Source organism: Pholcus phalangioides, unplaced genomic scaffold (genome assembly GCF_987345545.1).
Source record: "Pholcus phalangioides strain wild (caught in Gottingen) unplaced genomic scaffold, Ppha-v1.0 ptg000017l_1, whole genome shotgun sequence".
NCBI lineage: Eukaryota > Metazoa > Arthropoda > Arachnida > Araneae > Pholcidae > Pholcus > Pholcus phalangioides.
The window spans coordinates 48321174-48339343 of NW_028301610.1; positions in this window are offsets into that span (position 1 = coordinate 48321174).

The following is an 18170-nucleotide window of genomic DNA, read 5'->3' on the forward strand; positions in this document are numbered from 1 at the left end:
CCCTCATACGAAGACCGTAAGACGGAACACATGAAGGGCGAAGCAAAAAGTCTATGAAATGACGGATTGAAAATGACATTATGAAGTGGATGACCTGGTAAAGATTTCATTTTAATATAATATTTCAAAGAAAGGTCTTGTTGCAATAGATGGCTCGTTGCATTCAACATACAGACTCTCCATAGGGGAAGTCCGGAAAGCTCCAGAACAAATGCGGAGAGCAAGATGATGAACTGGGTCGAGCACACACAGATAGCTCCGAGGTGCTGACCCGTATACAATGGAACCGTAGTCGAGCTTTGATCTTATTAGAGCTTTATACAAGTGAATGAGTGACTTACGGTCTGCTCCCCATGATGTAGACGAGATGACCTTCAAGAGGTTCATCGTCTTCATGTAACGAGCTCTTAATTGCGCAATATGAGGTTTGAAAGTCAGTTTATTATCGAATGTGACGCCGAGGAATTTTGTATTTTCTACTATTGGTATTTGACTATTGTTTAGAAACAATTGTGGGTCATCATGTAGGTCTCGACGCCGACAAAAGTGCATAGTGACAGTTTTGTCAGCGAAGAATGAGAAGCCGTTATTATGTGCCCACTTGCTGATCTTGTTGAGTGCGGTTTGTAATTGTCTCTCGGCTGTCCTCATATTTACTGATTGATATGACATCAACAGATCATCCACGTAAAGTGCGCCAGTGACAGACAACGGGAGTTGGTTCAACACACCGTTGAGTCTTAAAATAAACTATGTAACACTTAAAATACTACCTTGAGGTACACCTTGTTCTTGGATTTGGGGAGCTGATAATGTGCTTCCGATCCGTACCTGGAAGATGCGTCGAGCGAGAAAGTTCTTAATAAAAATGGGCAAGTTGCCCCGCAAGCCGCAATTATAGAGGTCGGAAAGAATTCCGTGCCTCCAAGTACGGTCGTAGGCCTTTTCTATGTCGAAAAATACGGCTAGCATATGCTCCCTCTTCACAAATGCTTGTCTTATTGATGTCTCAAGGCGTAACAAATTGCATGTTGTTGACCTGAACCGTCTAAAGCCGCTTTGATGTTTCGATAAAATATTGTTAACCTCAAGGTAGTGCATAAGGCGATAGTTGACCATGCGTTCCATGAGCTTACACAAACAACTGGTCAAAGCAATAGGTCTGTAACTGTTAGGTTGCTGAGGATTTTTGCCAGGCTTCGGGAATGCAAGAACTATGGCTGCTCGCCAGGTGTCAGGAAATGAATGACTGACCCAGATCCGATTGAATAATATGAGTAAATGTGGAGAAATGTGATTCTGGTGATAGATGCCGAATCATGGAATAATGAACAGCATCGGGCCCTACAGCTGAGTCAGGACTTCGCTGCAAGGCCGTCGTCAGTTCATGAAGGGTGAACAATGAATTGTACCCTTCCGGTGTAAAAGGCCGGAAGGTGTACGATGTACGTTCGGCTGATGATTTAATGGGATGAAACGATGGGGGATAGTTCGCATAGCTGGAAACAGCGGCAAAATGGGCGGCGATGGTGTCCGCAATATCCCTCACATCGCTGATGATAGTGCCATTGGTATTTAAAATGGTGATGGGATGAGACTGATAATGACCATTGATTTTTCCTATCCGGTCCCAAATGACTTTAGATGAAGTAGATGAATTGATTCCCGTGGTAAACTTGTGCCAGGACTCGCGTTGAGCCTGGCGCCTGGTTCTTCTCGTTATCGCCTTTGCTTTTAAAAATGCCAACTTGTTGTCTGGGTAGGATACCACCGGAACCTACTCCATGCTTTCTTTTGTGCTTTAATCGTAAGATTACATTCGTGGTTCCACCAAGGTTTAGGAAATTTAGGAAGTTTCGAGGAGACTTTGGGTATTGTTTCATTTGCTGCAGAGATGATGCAACTGGTGACAAGGTCGACACAGTGGCCAATGTCGGGTTGCGAAACCATATCCTCCGTGATTTCTGCCTTGACCGTGAAGTCTGCCCATCGGGCGGCCACAAGCTTCCACCGAGGAGGACCCTCAGGTATGCTATGGCTTCGATCAAGGCACTTAACCACTAGAGGAAAATGATTGCTCCCGTGGAGGTCCGGATCAACCGACCAGGACCAGTTGGGCAAGAGTGAAGGTGAGCATAACGATAAATCTATTGCAGTGAAACTATTGTTTGGGGCATGGAAATGAGTGAAACTGCCATCATTCATGATGGCGAGGTTCATGTCGTCTAACAGACGCTCAACCATTTCCCCGCGAGGGGTGTTGCTGTTAGAACCCCATATCATGTTATGAGCATTGAAGTCTCCAAGAAGAATTGATCAAATACTTGAGATCTTCATAATTGGATCTAAGACCACGAATGTTCCATTGGATTATGTTGGCCATAAATTAGGTAGAAGTAGACGGTTCGAGTTCTTTAAATTTATTCCGGTCTAGTTTCCGGCGAGTACCACCAGATTCTGATAGATTATCAAGATCCATGTCACCAATTGACTTGTCATCAATTAGTGACACATTCTTGAGGGTGGGACATTTTATTTCTCTCTGTATTGCTTTTCTTGAATATCCGGCCTTTTTAGATTTATTTCCAGAATTAATCTTGGGTTTAGTAACAGTAGGTTTTTTGAATGTGTGCACTGTTGCTTTTCCTGCCTCTTCTTCCGAGGTAGTGGACTCCCTCCGTAATCCAGCAGAGCAACAGCAGCCACAACTATTACACGGCTGGTTAGATGATGATGTTTGAGTTGATGTATCAGCTATTGGTTCAGTCTGAGTTGTTACGGATGCTTTGGTGACATTGTTAGTCATATTAGCTGATGATGGATTTGTTACCATATTAGAATATGATCTATTACCTATTGGAGTTTGGTTAGAGGTTATACGACGGCGTGCTTCGATATATGAGATGTTATTGAGGACCTTGATCTTCTGGATATCTTTTTCTTCATTCCATTTCGGACACTTTCTGTCAAATGCGGGGTGGTCGCCACCGCAATTGACGCACTTGAATGGCGAATTAGTGCAGTTGTCCGAAATGTGGTCCTTCTCACCGCATTTTGCGCAGGTGGGTTGGCTGCGGCACGCCGTTCGTGAGTGGCCGTATTTTTGGCAGTTAAAGCATCGAACAGGGTTAGGAATGTATGGCCGGATTTTGAGGTTATAATAACCTATTTTGATATCTTTCGGCAATGTTGGTGATGAGAATGTGAGAATTATGTTTCGTGTGGGAGCTGGATTGCCATCTTTGCGGCTCATAATATGTTTGGCAGATGTTACGCCTTGAGACGCCAGCTCTTGTGTTAGTTCTTCTTCATCCATGTTAATTAAGTTAGTATCTGAAATGACACCACGTGAATAATTCAACGTGGGATGGATTTTGACTGTTATTGGAATGTCTCCGAGAGATGTGAGCTTTTGAATGAGTTCGGCTTGTTTGGATGTGTTAGTTTCGATGAGAAGGTCTCCTGAACGAAGGGCCTTCACCGATTTTAAGGTACCAACTGTGCCATAGAGAGCTTTATCTATTACAAATGGTGATACTTTGGCCAGCGGTTTTTCGGCATCTGAAGAGTGCAGAAAGAAAAATGAGACAGTTGATGAATTTGAAGCAGTTACATTGACATGTGTTTGGTTTGAAGCAGTTCTTTGACGTTTTGGTGCATTTTGATTTTTTCCCATATTTGAATGGGTATTGTTCCACTCCCACCCACCATGCCCACCATGGAGCCCTACGAGGGGACGCGCACACGTAACCGGTGAAGGTTAGTAGCAACGTCAGGTTAGGTGGGAGCTATACACCACCAAAGCAGGCGAGCAGACGCGTTCAAGATCCAAGATCGTCGTGAAGCAGCACCAACAAACCTCAACGACGTCCGGCAGGCCCGGTCCCTCTACCTGCCCAGTAGTGTAACCCCTTCAGCCACCGAGGCGACCACAGCCGATTGACCTGGACGGGGCTAATCCAAGCCTCCCGTTTCGGCTGAATCCGAGGCCAAAGCTAGCGCATCAGGCTAACCAGGATCCCCATCTCCAGCCTTACGGGTCTCCACGCACGGCAAACACGCAAGTAGTATGGGGGTCGCTTGAGGCACTTTAATGACAATTTCCGCCGCCAGATGGCGCCACCGGAAATGTTTTCTATTAAAAAAAAATTTGGCGCCTTTTCTTTTTTTTCCCCCGGATTTCGCACCAGATTACCTGTCCGATATATTTTCAGGATCTCGCACCGGACTACCTGCCGACCGTGTTTATTTTCAAAATGGCGGTTGGTCTTATTTATTTGGAAAAAAACTTTTTCAATGCCCTATCGGGATTCGAACCCATGACAACCGATAAACTATTTCGTTCTCCAGGATAGTGTGCTAACCACTGAACCAAATAGGGTTGCTAGACAAAGGCCTTACGAAATAAGTTTATAAAAATAATAAAACGTAGAACGTTTAAGGAAGTGTATTAAAGAACGTCGCTCCTAATTTTGATGTGCCTATGATCGACGATCGTCCACGGAGTTATTGGTGAAAAGTGCGCATATTGTGAACCATATCTACTGTTTTTCAATTATTTTCCACGAACCTTTTTTTAAATAAATTTTTAAAAATTTTCTCAAGATGGTCGATCACGTCACCCACGTTGATGACGATACTAGATGGCAACACTACCGATATTTAACTTCCGTGAAAATTATTCACTATGTCGTTATATAAAAAAATTTATGAAATGTCGTTCCGATTTTCTCTTTGGACATGAAGCTGTATTAGAAATGAATTTAAAAGAGAAAAAAATTAAGTCGCCAAATTACGGCGAAAATGTCAATTTTGGCACCAAACTCTCTAGCTGTTTTCAAATCTCAAGTTTGAAAAGATATAGTTCGTTTATGATGATGCTAATTAACCACCAGTGTTCAAATTATGCTGCTTCGAGAAGAGCCTTTTTATAAAAAAAATATCCAAGTTAATCAAACATGATCCAAAAAAAAACGCTCACTTTCCAAGCGTTATTATTTTTTCCCATCGTCTTTGGATCTTTAAGAGATTAGATACCAAAAATATGCACAAAAAAAAACCACACACAAGTTTTCATTGTCAACATTTCTATATTTCCTTCCATAACGAAACGAGATTTGTAACTACACCCTTAAAAAGCTTATTCTTTAGACATCACTTCTTATACCACATAAATAAGAAAAATATTGTGTCTTCCCGCACTTTATTATTTTATTTCTATTTTAGTTTTTCATTATGTCACTTTATTCATGGCTTTTATTTTATTCACTTCAAACACTTAAAAATTTATTTAATTCACTTTATCCAATTATTCTCTATTTAATTATTCAAACTTATATTCGAAAATTAAATTTTTTCTTTATTTTATCTATTTGATTTTATTTTCTTAGTGTCATAATTTTATTTTCAGTGTTAGCTTATTTTTTCATTTTTAGTTTATTTTTATATTACATTCACAACCACTTAAAAATTATTTATTTCACTTGTTTTAGTTCACTTTATTTCCATTGACATATATATTTTTTTTAATTCAAGCCTTTCCAACTTATTCTATATTTAATTATTCAAACTTTTATTCAAAAATTTAAATTTTTATTTATTTTATCTATTTGATTTTTATTATCTTTGTGTCAACATTTTATTTTCTTTATGTTTTTATCGTTACTATTCATCTATATATCGTTTTTTCATTATCTTTGTTATTTTATTTTTATTCACTTAAAATTGTTTATTTTGTCGTTTGAAGATTTTACATTTCTTAAATAATATATTTTTAAATTAAAATGTCATGTGAATAAATTTCACGCGTAGTTCAAAAAATGAGACAGACTACAAGTTTATACAGTTCAAATATTTATTCATATCAAGATATCGATAGCATGCTCGATAAGTTTATACATTTGTCTGGAATTTAAATTAATTCCTTTTATCGTCGGTGTGTTATTGACAAAAACACGAATGTCATAAATTGCATTACATTTCGTGAAAAAAACACCATCACCAAGAGGTTGGGAACGAGAACAGTTTCCTCTAAATTTGAAGCTGGGGTCGTCGTACACATTCAATGCAAGGCTAGATAACGTGATAATCACGGACACAACGATGATCCCGATTAAGGCTTTCCCGGTCTCTTCACGGCTAAAAAATTTTCTCTGGGCCGTCACAGCGCTATCCTCTGATACGTCTTGCATAACTCTGTACTTATCACGATCTCCACTGGAAGTGACAAATGCTAGCGGGATTTTAGCAATTAATATGCTTCATTATGAAAAATCGACGTGGTCTTTCTAGTGTTAAACTGTATTTACGTTGAATTGGGCATGAAAACCGTGTCTCTGACATGTCTCAATGAATAAAATTTTCATAACTTAAGAAAATATTCATTTCCTGGCGTTTTATGAAATATGAATGTTTCTTACATTTCTGCTGAAAAGATTTCTAATGTTTATCAATCCGGGAAGTTACTCCGGCTTACGTACTATAAAATATTATATCTGTATGTTTATTCGAGTTTTTTTTTTTTTTCATGAATTTTACGTTCCTTAGCAGACATTGTTATAACGAGAGGCATGTTTTTTCGAATAGTGATGAGAATAACAAAAGGCTAAAAATAAACTACTGTATCCGATATGACTGGTGTCAACTAAAGAGTGGACATGACATTTTAACTTTTATTCTTTCTCGCACCAATTTTCTCAGAAGCATGTGTGTATTAAATAAAATAATAATACTTTTATAAAAAAAGGGATAAATAACATGAAAAAATGTTAAAACTCATAAAAATGATAAAAATAATCCACTAGGAATTTTTAGCCAGCAAGACTTCAAAATGAAAGTCCTTTTTTTACTGTTTCTGAATCGCATGTTATATCGTGACTTAGAACGTGACCTACGTGAGTGACACTTATTACTTTCAAAGGTCACGCTTAGAATGACCAACTGAACACATTATTCCGCCCTAACTATTCAGTGTGAATCCATTGTTTCTTTCATAAAAGTTCTCACAGTGAATGCTTTCCAAAATCAGTTTTTGGTTTCCAATCTTTAATTCCGACATATTCAATTTCTCGAGATGGACGAATTCTCAGCTGTTTTCTCTCATTCAATTTACTATCTTTTACTAATTTTAACATATTCTATTTCAAATGAAATTAAATTTATTATTTTTATATATACAGAAAAAAAAATTGAATTATGGGAAACATATATACCATCTAGAGAAAAATGTCTGTACCGACGATTAAAAAAATTACATTGTTATTAAGGGATAAATAAAATATTTATAAAATTAACAAAAAAATATAAAAAAACACAAGACAAAATTACTGATGTCAAATAAAAAATAAACACAGAAAAAACACATACAAACACAATATATAAGGGAAAATTCTTAATTTATGATGAAAAATGCAAGAGAAACAAAACAATTTTACGTTCACATAAAATTCCAAGATTTAACGAAATGAAATGATTTTTTCAGCTGTTGTCGTAAAGTACTCCGGATATCACACTCTAAAACGAAATGAGTTTTTATATATATAAGTTATTCTTCTTAGATTATTTTCACAAATTCAACAAAATGGGATACATGTCGTTCTTTTAGTTTTTCTTAGATTTCCTCAGTGGTTTCAAAGGATTCAACCTAAACTTTGCGCTATTCAACTAGTTGATTTGTTCTCCCACCCCCCAAACAAGAGCGACAATAGAAAAGGTAGTATGGATACAGATGACTGCAATATCAAAGATGGATAGACGAAACAAATACAGAGATGTTTGGTTTATGGTGTATGGATGAGATGAATAATGGTTTTTCAAAACTGAATTGTTCAAATGGATAAAGTATTCACGTAATTTTCGAATGATGTTCAATATGATGAGAATTAACAAACCTCTTTTATTATTTCAATGCATTAATTCCTTTTGACATATTTTCTTTGATTTCGTGATTTTTCCCCTTTTCAAATTACCGATTTTTGATTTAAAAAAAAGACACAGTTGTATCATTTTCATCAACTTTTTTAACAGAAAATACTTTAATTACCGTGAGCTAATAAAATATGAATTCGATTATTTTACTCTTCGTATGCTCATTCAAACTTTTCCTTGGACTCATCATTCGCGACGTTTCAAAGAATTATTTTCCGATAAAACTTGCATTTTCGATGAGGTTTCTTCCTGCTATCTTTCTATTGTTTATTAACCTATTGTCGCGGAGATACTTCAGCTTTAATGTTATAAAATATTATCTCTGTATATTTCTTCGTGTTTTTTCATAAGTTTTACGAGTCTCAGCAAAATTACATCGGTACTTGATAACTCTCATATCGAATTGTTGAACATCAACGAGGTCACGAAACCCCCATACCACATTAAATACTCAATATATCTCACCCATATGAGCGTTAATGCTGAGAGTAATACTTTGATTTAGACAAAATTTATCACTTTAAATTCACTTTGAACGTATACGCCTGATAAAAAAATTTATTACCCATACCAGACTGTTGAAAAAGACGATTAGGTCAACAAAATTTGGGCGTTCACTCTTAACTTCGAGAACTTTGATGTCCTATATTACGACACAATCTTGACCAATCGATGGGTTTGTAATCCAAGAATGTCGTTCAGAACGGGTACAAATTTAGGTGAAAAGACGGCATATATCATCAATATAGTGGAAGAGAAATTACATCAAGCACAAATATTATAGAAAGGCGTTTATTCAGTAAAATAATTATACTTTAAAATAAAAGAGGTCATTGAAAATGATGAAAATGATTTAAAAAAACATTGAAAATGGTAATAAAGAAAAAATGGTAGAAAAAAATATTACAAATTTTAAAGAGGATAAATTTGAACAAAAAGTGTGTGGGAGACTGCCATGTGTCTGCCTTATCCTTGCAAAGGACTATCAACAAAGATGGATGCCCAGAGAATGGAAGAAGGGGTCATCGGTTGCTACAAGATCTGAGTACTATTGTGAATGACAATAGCTACCGATATATATATATATATCATTTAAGAAATGTAAAGTCTTCAAACGACAAAATAAACAATTTTATTTTTTTTTTATTTACTTCAAACACTTAAAAATTTATTTTTTCTTTATCCAACTTATTCTCTATTTAATTATTCAATTTAATTTTTAATTAATTTAATTTTTTCTTTATTTTATCTATTTGATTTTATTTTCTTAGTGTCATAATTTTATTTTCTAACTAAAACTAATATCTTAAACTAAAAATGAAAAAATAAGCTAACACTGAAAATAAAATTATTTTAGTTATTTATATTTATTATTTTTAACGCAGTTGCTCCCGTGCTCTCTAATTCCGTCTCTACGTCATTCAAGCTTCTTATTTGTTGATATTTAATTTGTGGCACTTATAAGCTCTAATTTTTGTAGTCATTTCGGTCTAAAAAATTTCTAGATCTGTTCGTTACGAGGTCACTGCGTTACTTTCCTCATTCCAGTCGAAAAATACGATTTGTCTTCTTTCACACAACTTTTCGATTTATCCGTTAGATTTGCGAGGATCAGCATTCACTGTTAGAGAATTAACTCTTTAAGCGGCGCTTCTGTTTTCTTTCTTAATGAAGTATAGGCTTACTTTCGATTTCCAGCAGGTGCAAATGCCGTCTTAGTATAGGGAAAAGTGTTCCATTGAGAAATCAACAAAATTTCTGGTCTTGTCAATGCTAAAATTAGAGGCTTTTAAGGAAGCGAGATATCCCGTCAATGCCGCTTAAAGGGTTAATGCGGTATAAAACATACTTTTTCCTGGTAGAAACAGGTATCTTTGTTCGTTTGTAATTTTTTTTCTTCCCCTTCACTCCCGCACTGTAAAAAAAGAGACGGTCTTCTCTTTTCAAGAACTTCCATTTGTACAACAGGTAGTGTCTGTGTTAAATGAATGTGATATTCGGAGGTAGGCAAACGAAATGAATGTTATTCAACTTGCACTTCCCGAAAATGCCGTGAATAAATTATATAGGCAAGAGTATGTGGTTTCAAGCCAGCTCTTGCTCATCATTGTAACTTATTGCATCCAATCGTTCAAAAAGAGAACGGTTGTATATTTCGGTGATGGGCAAACTTTTTTAGAAGCGGACTGAAAAACAAAAAGGAAAAATTTTGGCTGGCCGGACGTATCCGAATATTGTTTCATACCGTATTCCCCGCATTAGCCATCGTGCCGTAAAATTCGAGGGACTTCAGCCTTTTGAATGTTGGGTTCTAGTCCGTTCCCGGCAAGCCGGAAAAAGCGAGATTTAATAAGGATCACAATTTGCATTAAGCCAATTCAATGGATTTTTAAAATAAAGATACAATATTTAGGAATTTTCCAGAATCTGTGACTCGAATTTCCGGGCATGCTGGTCTCTGTCGCTGTTTCCCCAGTATGCCGACTGAATAGGGGGAATAAATACTGTAACTCGAATTTTATGCTCATAGATGAAGTGAGCGGAATGTGTTGTCTTTGAAGTCTGCCAACGGCTTAATTCCGAATGAGACAATATGCGTTATCCTTTATAACTGGGAAAAAACAAATGCAGTAAGTAGGTAGGGCTCAACTTTATGCTCATTTATTGTATATGTGCGATCCCTCATTTTTTTTATATGCAAAAAAGTTTTTACAGATCGATTTCTATTTAAATTAAAAAAACACAACAATGTTTTCCATATGCAAAAAAAGGATCATCTCCCTTTAATGAATTACTTAAAAAAACACTGAAATTGAAAATTTCTATACTAATATTTTTAGGCCTGGGAATCGATTAGAAATTTTAACCGGTTAATCACAAAAATTTTTAATCGATTAACCGAATTTTAATAGAATGTTTTGTCGTAACTATACAATATTAATTGATGCTATAAAAATATTTTTTATTCATTTCATCACCTATTCGTCAGATGTAAACAAATGAGGAAATACGTAGATTAAGAAATTATGTTAATTAATTAATAGAATAGTGTGAATGTAATAGAACTGAACGCTGCCCATAAAAAAATATGGTTGTCATACATTCAATGGATAGCTTCTCGATTACTCCCACCAAATTATCAAATTTCCTTTCAAATGTGTCTTGAGTGTTTTAAATCATTGCGGTCCAGACGTTTTTCGGTATTTCGTCGGTACAGTTCGTATTTTCTAGCGCCTTCCCCCATAATAAGGAAGGTCCCCTGGATGTTAGTCCCTTCATGGTTTTTGTCTAGCTTATGAGAAGCCGAATTCACGGGGCCTTCTTATTATCTTAGGGACCGTTACAACAATGAAGTACCTTTGTTTCCTGATGCGATCCTATGTCGAATTCAACTCGACACAGGATAGCAAAAGGTTTAAATGTAGAAATTCTAGATTTGATAACATATGAATGAATGAACGCCAGGGGCTCTGCCACCGGACTTATCCCGTTGCCGAGATCTCTTCCAGCCCAGCCTCGTGGCAGAGTCTGGAACAAAGTGAGTGCACCTAACAGTCTGAGTGTGTAGCTAGTGTTGTGCTTGATATTTCAGTGCTGCCATCTATATTTCAAGTTGTGAGTGAAGTCTAATGATTGAATATTTGTTACGTTGTAGGCCTGTTGCTCTCTGTGGCGAGACTTTTAAACGGGGAGATCGGCTCGCATTCGCATCTTGAAGTTGGAAACCACAGAAAACCAACTTCAGCCGACCACCACTGTGGCGCCGGTGGGGTTCGAACCCGGATCCTCGCGATGCGAGTCCGTCATTATGACCACTCGACCACCACAGCGGCCATATACCGTAGACAGTATATAAAGTCAAAATCGGACAGGGGCTGAAAAGGAGCGCGTGCTTTGAGTGGGAATATTAAGGGAGAGGCAAATTTTAATTATGAAAGTGAAAAAAATTGTGAATAAGATTTTTATACTTCTTGATTAAAGTAGTAATTTGTTATAAAATTGAATAATATCATTTATATTTCCGATCAATTTTGTTGAGATTAAATATATTTGTAAGTACTCATGATGCTGTTTATAATTCAATTTCTTCTCTATTTCGATTTGGGAAGCAAGTACTATTAATATCTTTTCGGTTGCATAGGGTTTAATCAACTTCTACAATATTATTCATATTGTAATAGTTATATCGAAGAATTTTGTGACACAAAATTATATTTCAAATGCATATGTAACCTTATTTTTCTCTTTTTTTAGAACTTTTCCATGGAGACGGTTTGAAGCTTCTTTTTGAACTGACTAATAAAAATCGGTAAAAAATACATATTAACCTGGAGTGCGTGAATTCTTATAATAAGAGTAAATCCATGCGTATAATATTCTTCTTAAAAATTCAATTTCTGAAGAACTAAACTCCATAATTCCGGTATAGAGGCTCCAAATCCAAAAAGATGAAAAAACTCATTAACATACCATTAAATGTCCCTGGATTTAAAGTCAGAGAATTAATTAATCAAAGTTAAATTAGTTTAAATTACTGTTACTATGCGTGGGCTCGTCCTTCTTTGAAGGGTATTGAAGTACAGTGGAACTTCGGTTGAAACGAGTATAATTCGTTTCGTGAATCACGTGAAATTTACGTTTAAAAGTACGTTACGATTTCGTGAATTCGTTTCGTGAAAGACTCTTTTTCATAATTTGGTATACGAATCACTCGTATATTCAAACTTCTCCATGGGAAATAATGTAAACTCGGATGATTCGTTCCATAATTATTCATTTACATTAAAATGACTGATAAAACGGCATTTAATCAGTATTATAATACAATAATAATAAAATAATACAGTACAATATCATTATAATTAGAGCTCGGAAGTTTAGGCACTAAAAATGGTCAAAATAAGCTGGCAAAAAAGCACCAAGAATGCTTAAAATAGACACTAAAAAAGGCATTTATAATTATTGGAAGAAAAGAATAAAAAACTAAAATATTAACAGTTAGGAAACTGGCTAAAAAATTGGTTGCACTCAACTCCCTCTACTGTGATGAATGAAAAAAATGATTTTTTTTTCATTTATATCACCACATACGCAAGACTCCTTCAAGTTCGGGGTCCGGAGTGTGGCCGTACCTGTCACACGCTTCTGAGAGTGGCTATGGTTAATTTAATCGAATACTGAATATACAGGGCGTCCATAATTGAAAGATCCTATTTTTAAGTAGCCTACACGCGAAACCAGTCATCAGAAAGTTGCGAAATTTTGTGGAGGACTTCATGGAGTGATGGGAATTTGTTTCGGGGGGGGGGGTGGGGAATAGTAGCACATGTCACCACCAGGAAGCGTTTTATTAAGAAATGACACATTTAGGCAAACGTTTAAATTGTTAACAATTGTGAAACACTTTACAATTGTTACTGCAACAAAACATGTTCCACATGATGGCCATCATTTCCAGATACCATATGAAATCGCAAGATGGCATGCTCGACAACTGACCGAAGTGTGTGCGGAGAAATGTTCCCTTTAAGGTCGGGTAAAGTTCTGGGATTTTCACAACTTGCCAAAAATTGCAAGGTCCGGGAATCGTGGAGGCCATAGATTAGGGAAGGCTGATGACATCTTTTCTAAAATGTATTTTAACATTCTTAACACACACTGCAATGAGTGGAGGAGCTCCGTCTTGCATAAAGATTGTGTCTGCAAGGCAGTGACGTGCTTGCAGAGCCGGAACAATATCGTTCTGTAATATCAGGGCATATCGCTTCCCGGTGACCGAACATGCCACTGAACCTGTAGAACGTAACTCGTCGTAGAAGTAGGGACCGAGAATAAATGATGCAGTAAATCCACACCATAACGTCACTTTTGATGAATGCAACGGAACCGCTAAAACAGCGTGAGGAAATTCTGGTCCCCAAATTGGGCAGTTGTGAGTACTGACTGCAACATCCAAGTGAAAATGCACTTCGTCTGTCCAGAGGGTATTCCAAGACCATTCTGAATCGACCTCAACGCGAGCTAGAAACTAGTGAGAACCGGAGTCGAGCGTCATAATCATATGAGAGCAATCGCTGCACAAGTGAAAGCTTGTACGGATAATATTGGAGGATATTCAGCATGATCTTATAAACAATTGAATATGGCCTATCCAACGTCTGTGCTACACGCCTGACACTAGTGCTATCAGAAGGAAGCGAAACCTCCTGTACTGCGTCGATAGAAACGGGGTCTCTTCCTCCTCCTCAGACAAGATTCCACGCAATAGGGAGCCATCATTTCGTCTGCGGTCAACTCATGGCCATGTTTCTCCACTAGTTCTTGAATGTCGTTCTCATTCACCTCCAATCCAGTGGCAGTCAAAAGCTCGCATCCCACTACGACTGGGTCCATGCATCGGCCTCGGGGAAGCAATAATTTATGGCTTTCAATACAAAGGCCATAGAATAATGACGGAACGGTAGGTTTTTTCTCCCCGGTTTGGTGACAGATCCACACGGTGCGTTTCCGCATAGGGGAGCATTTGGACACATTTCCGCACAATCAATCCTCTTCTTAAATATCTTTTTTTTACTTTGTACCCAACTTCCTGAAATGGAAAGAAGTTGTATAGGGGCTGTATCCACTTTACATTGTTAAAGTTCAACTATTTCTCATCACTAGGATGTCGAATTTTTCTCTTTTTTGAATATTTCACTCCAAACTATTTTTTATCCTTAAATGTTACGGGAAAGTTGCTAAAGTTGTCATTATGCATAATCACTGATCCCCTCGGTAAATTTGATGAAGTTAATGTGTTTATCACTCACCGGTGATTATATATATTCAAAAAATTGTCAACGAAATAATTCTCCCCGATTATATGTATGTAATTTCTAATTGAAGTCGGTATATTTGATAAATGTAAAAAAAATTATCACTTCTGTTCTCTTCATTTAACCAGCTTATTAGTTTGCGATACGTCTACGACACGTATTTTGCTGAAAATTAAATTAAAATAAGTTTCAGCCATGTTGCATGCACATTCTAGCGCAACTCAAAGAATAAACCAATAATTTACCGATTTGAAATCTGAATATTTATGCTAATAAAGAGTCCAAAAATATTCATTGTGTTTTTTTACAGATATTTAAAACTTTTTTTTCTTCAAATGAACAGTTTTGTCACTCCGCCTATGATTTTCTCTGGAATAAATCGTTTGCAGGTGTACGTCCTAAAATTTATCACTTATTAATTTAGCGTGTAACATGAATTTGAATCCTGGACATAAATATTATAATAGAAAATAGTGGGAAGTGCAAAATTTTAACTTTCCCGTCTGAAAAAACCTTGCTTTAAAATTTTCAAAAGCACATTTATAAGATGCGGGGGAAAAAATCAAAAGCTACAAATAAGAAATAATGGTTAAATAATAACCGAAAATTTGCCTGCAAAATATTTCGTTTATTAATTCGACAATAATTCGGTGCTATAATGAAAAAGCAGAAAGAATATTTCGGTTGAGAAGAGAAATATGGTTAATAAAACCACATTAACTATGAGGTAACGTCATTTTTTTCATTGGATATTTTTTATTTCCCGGTACGTGTTTGATACATGATCAAACACGTAATAAAATTCCGATGCAAAAGTTCACTATAAGTTAAGGATTCCGGAAATTTTTTAACATCTTTCGTGCTCTCATAATTAAGCAGAATGTTTGAAATGCGTTTGTCCAGTTTAGCGTACCTTTTGCATCTTTTTTTCCCCTCTAAATCCACCACTGCTCGACTCATGAGGAAGTCATTGTGTTTAAATTCATCTTTCAAACCCAGGATAAGCATTCTGATCTTTAGATTTGGCTTACCCATTATGGAATGCATGAAAGGTAATTTCAGTGGCACAATTTCATGTGGATACAGCCCCACTATAACTTCGGTGCATTTATGGTAAAGAAGGAAGACACACACACACAACAGGAAGAAAAAAAGAAAGACAAGGGCCTTTTTCTCGCAAGAGCGGGAATAGACTGTGCGGATTTGTCCCCAAATTCCCCATGTGCGGAATCGTCTGAACACCTTTCTTCCCCACCAAGCTTATTCCTTTGAAATTTCCGAAAAAGTACGGCTTTTTTTTTACGCCGGCTGCCGATAGCATTTTGCGGTTTGTCCTATAAAGACTTTTTATTATCTTTTAAATTAATTATCGGACCCAGTCGTAGTGGGATGTGAGCTTTAGGACTGTGCAATCACACAGGGCTCCTAGTAATAGGAGACGTTGAAAAGGTTAGATGTACATTACTAGAAAATAATTTTTAAGGTATTTCAAAAAAATTATCGTACAAAATATCCATAAAAAATGATTGAGATGGAAAAAAATTTAAGTTACACACACAGTATATACAGTAGTTTTTTTATGAAAATAATCTATGAGCAGTGCACCTATATATTCATGCAGTATACAGGGTGTCCTGTAAGTGTCCTGCTAATGCGACCTTTATCTAATCAATCGCTCATCGAGAAGTATGGTTCCAATTTAAAAAGTGCTCAAAAAACGTGTTTAAGAATCACTCTGTGCCAGTTTCGAGGGGAAAAATACAGTATGTCACAAAATAAAAAAAATCTAAATGTTTATACATTTTCCCTGCCCTCTAACTTATTACAAAGTTGTTGCCCTGTCTTTTCTGAGTCAATGGAAAATAAAAAGAAATGGAGGAAATTTTCTTCCTTTTTTGCCCTGTTTTTTCCCAGAGTTTTGGAGCGTTCCATGCGCTTCGGCACCCAGACTTCTGGCCCGTCTTCCAGCTCGCCAGACTTTCCTAGTTGTGCAACCAAAAGCATCTCGATCACGCTGGGGACGCTCTAGAAGGGGCGGAAAGAAATTGAAAAAATATTTTCTGTGCCCACTCCAGTAGGGGCGGCAAATCCGAGGTAGAAAGGCGAAAAAAATTAGGGGAAATGATTTGTTCCTTCTAAAAGAGATTGCCAAATCCGAAGTAGAAGGGCGAAAAAAGATTTGAAATGATATGTTATGACAAAAAATCTCGCTTCTCCTTTGCAGGCATCAAAACGAAGCGATTAAAACAAAATGTTTTCTTTATTCAATTAAATGGAGGTCAAGGTCACCAAATACAGATCCCGCACGGGTAGAGATTTTATCTCGAGCTGCCTCCGAGTGTAAAATATGTGTGCGTGTGTGCTGAAAAATTCTAACAAACCTCATATACACATCTACCTCATAAACACCTTTTCGGACCTACGCTTTTGATACCCAGGCCAACACCTTCTATAGCAGAAAGCCTCAGTGCAAAGCTTTGACGTCACTGATGTCGTCCATTTCACCTGTAGCCATTGGATATAGCAGAATGAAGTATGCGAAATCTTTACTCTTTTTTGCAGTACTATATACCCAATGACTATGTGAAATGCACAACTTCAGCGACGTTACGAGATAAGCGTAGAGGCTTTGTGCTATAGAAGATGTTGGCCAGAGTGAAGCAGGTGCGTAAGGTCAAAGCCACCTAGGAGCCTCATAGTCTCTATCTAGGAGGTTTTGGTGACGCCCGGCCACATACCGGGCCGTATAAAGGAACCCCCCCCCATTCTCCATTTCAAGAAACTGACTTTTTCGTTGCTTTAAAGCTAACTTGGTGAAGAGCGGGGCAGGCGCGGAACCAGAGGGGAAACGCGATGGGGACGAATACTTCTCCCAAGAGTCCGATGATATAGGAGAATAAATTTGTCCTGTATTTTACGGGACAGTAGTGACTAGGAATAAGCAATAAATCGCCCCTCCAACACATCGAACTAGAGACATACCTTGTGGGAGGAGAGGACTGAAGGTTTTGCACAGGGCGCTGCGTGATCTAAGACTACTTCACCAAACACAAACTCTGGCCATATCGCTATATTGCAATTTACTGTCATTAGTGAGATGGGTTGGAAGAGAAGGCACTGTGTCTATCGGTGGTCGCCTCGAGTTCATTAGGGAAAATATCTATATCCTCCCTTGGGTTCGAACCCAGGACCGTGACAGCAACCTTCACGGTGGTAGACGAGCATCTTACCACCACGCCACTCGGGCTCCGTATATACCAATTGTTAAAACTTCTTCCGGACCCGCGTCCGCATCCGTTCCGTGTGAAGGCCTGAATGAGTACAAATGAAAATTATTCAAGGCCCTCACAAGGGGAATGTCCGACTGGGCTAAAGGTCCAGCCCCCATGGGGGAAGTTGACAGGTTTCATTTTGGGGGTCCCTTGATGA